The sequence below is a fragment of the Muntiacus reevesi genome, chromosome X (assembly GCF_963930625.1).
Source record: "Muntiacus reevesi chromosome X, mMunRee1.1, whole genome shotgun sequence".
NCBI classification, from domain to species: Eukaryota; Metazoa; Chordata; class Mammalia; order Artiodactyla; family Cervidae; genus Muntiacus; species Muntiacus reevesi.
Window position 1 is genome coordinate 62,441,374 of NC_089271.1, and position 2,957 is coordinate 62,444,330.

A 2,957-nucleotide genomic window follows, 5' to 3' on the forward strand; every position below is an offset into this window, starting at 1 on the left:
AGAGTTGACTTACTGGAAAAGACCCTGATGCTGGGAGGGATTGGGGGCAGGAGGAGAAGGGGACGACAGAAAATGAGATGGCATCACCGACTCGATGGACATGAGTTTGAGTCAACTCTGGGAGTTGGTGATGGACAGGGAGGCCTGGCGTGCTGTGATTCATGGGGTTGCAAAGAGTCAGACACGACTGCGCGACTGAACTGAACTGAAATGAATAATTGGTCCATTACTTCTAAGTTGTCCATTTCATTGGCAAATATTTGCTTCCTGTATTCTCTTAGAATCCTGTGTATTTCTGTGATATCACTTGCAACTTACTTCTCCATGTCTAATTTTATTGAATTTAACCCTCTCCCTTTATTCTTTTTTCTTTTGGGTTTCACTGGCTCTGCTTTTAAATCATCATGGCTTTCTGTTCCATTCGGGAGGGGAGGGGTCCAGAGGGTCCAGTCGGCGGGACGACTTTGGTTCAGTCCCTGGTTTCTTGCTGCATAGAAGAGGCTGGGGTGCGAGGAGTGGACCTGGTCGCGTTTTCTGAGGTCCCTGGCTGGCGGGACGCGAGCCCTGGACAGTGTGCTACCTCATTCCACCACCAGGAGGCGATTGTTCCCTCTGGGATTTCTTCCTGTAGGGACGCTGACAGCGTGCGTGGGGGTGGGGGGGGAGGGAGGAGAGTAGTGTAGGGTCACAGAAGGTAAAGCAAGACCTAGGCCTGAGACTGGCGTCGGTGGAGAGCACCACCTCTCCGCGGGGAGTCTGGGGCTGAAGGGGCGGGGGGAGGAATTTCAGGACCTGGGTCCCCCTGACAGAAGTCTAGGGGAAGGAAATCATGCGGCCCAAGGCAACAGTTAATGCAACACAGTGGGAGATGTTCCTTCTCTACCCTGCCAGGCAACCTCTTCCCCCCAGTTGGGAAGGGGCAAGATTTTTGGAAAACACTGCTGCCTGCTTGGGTCTGCGCACCACCCTGGTGGGGCCAAACTCTAGAATTCGCTTGCAGTGGAACTGCGGGAGACAGCCAAGCTGGGTTAACTGCATAGACGGGGACAGCTCCGAACTCTCTCCTCCAGCCCCCAAATGGACGAGCTCCGGATGCCCGAAATTCCTGGAGGGACCCACCAAAACGAAAGGGAAAGGGACTATTAAAACTAGGTTTGTCTTTCCCTGTCCCAAGCCCCCTGGCCCCCTTCCCGCTGGGCGCCCCCTGCAGGCCGCGTCCTCAGCACGTCTTCAGCACCTGTTGCAGATGGAGGCGCACTTCGGTGGCATTTTCCCAGGGTACCACGCTGGCGCGGAAGGAGCTGGGCTCAGCCTTCTGTGCCTCCTGGATAAGGCGGTGCATGGGGTAGCCGCGGCGAGGGAAGGCCACATCGCCACCGGCCAGCAGCCCCATGGGACAGAAGTCGTTGGCGCCGTCGCCCCCGTAGGAAAGGCGCTCGAAGTGCACGCTGTCGTGGGCTCGCTCGCGCAGGTAGTCGCTGAGCACCTTGTGCTTGCACGTGTTGGCGGGGCAGCGCGGGCAGCTGTGTGAGTGGAAGGGCTGCAGCGCCAGCAGCCCCTGAGCGTCGGGCCCTGAAGGGTTGCTGAAGATGCGGCGGAACAGGCCTTGGTGGCCGGCGGCGCGCAGCGCGCTCTCCACGCCAAAGGTGTTGGCATCTGAGATGAGAATAACCTCAAAGCAGGAACCCTGCTTGGCCACAAACTGCAGCATTTCACCCATGCCGGGCGACAGCGGGATGGACTCGTAGAGCACGCGCAGGTCTCGCGGCCGCACGCCCTGGTCACCCAGGTACTGGAAGACGCGCTGCATGTACTCGTTGTAGAAGCCTTCGCGCTAGGTGGCACGCAGGCTCTCTGGGAACTGTTTTCGTCCACGATAGTCTCATCAAAGTCGAAGGTCAGGAGGAAGCGCGGTGAGCCCTGCGCAGCCATCCCGCTGTCCCTAGACAGGCATCGGAGGCCAGCAACTGGAAAACACCCGCTCACTGTCAGTACATCACCCTGAGCACCACCTGTAGGGATTGTTGGCCTCCAGCTGTCGGTCCAGAGCTCCTGACCACCATACAAGGTCCATGTGAGGGTGCCCAGCCAGGTGGCTTTGTTTCCACCACTAACATCCACCTGATCCTATCCCCTCTCCTGAGCCCCAGGAACCACTCAGTAAAAACAGCCCATCAAATAAGCTAAGGACCACAAGGCCCTTGCTAGTCATCCTCTTAACAATCCCTCATGATGCTGGAAAGGTTACAGATATTATTGAAGACCTAGAAAGGGTAACCAACTTGTGCAAACATCACCCACTATATATGGCAGAGACAGACCTCAAAATCAGATCTCAGAGTCTGAGACCAGTGTTTTTTTTTCTCTATATGTTCATTGCCCCTTTCTTGTGTATGGTACATCATGGCTTACAAATCAGCTTCACTCATATTCTGTCCTTGCTCAACACAATTCCATGGATCCAGCAGATGAAAAGGACTCGAGAGATTAAATAACTTGCCCAAGGCTACCATGTTTCTATTGGGCAAAGCCTGGTTCATGAACACTTGGTCACAGCCTTGCCTGCCCTCTGTCCTCAAAAGGGAAGAGGCAGATGCCCAGGGCTGGGCATCCACTGCAGCTGAAGGGCTAGGACCCCTGGGTACCACAGGTGATCTAGGACTGTCTCACTCAGTGGTGCTTCTAGAGACTGGCAGTCCGCCAAGAGTCAGGTTGATATTTCTGCCAGATTTTGCTATGTGACTTTGGGGACAGGATTTGGCTTCCTGGGGCCTTCACCAATGCTGCTTCAAACCTATAGCTCCCAGTTGCTCCCCTCCACCCTGGGTTTAAATGAGAAACTAGATGCAGCTGGGACACATCTGGACCACTACTGCGAGCCAGACTAGACAGGGGCAGGAGCAAACGTCTGGCTGGCTGCTGCCCTCTGGTGGTGAGAGTGGGTTGACACTGGGTAC

General features: G+C 55.6%; 1 pseudogene; it reads right to left on the reverse strand.

The window, feature by feature from the left end:
* Window positions 1–1,219: 1,219 nt before the first annotated feature.
* Window positions 1,220–1,932, reverse strand: LOC136154329 (phosphoethanolamine/phosphocholine phosphatase-like; annotated as a pseudogene).
* Between the last annotated feature and the right edge of the window lie 1,025 nt (window positions 1,933–2,957).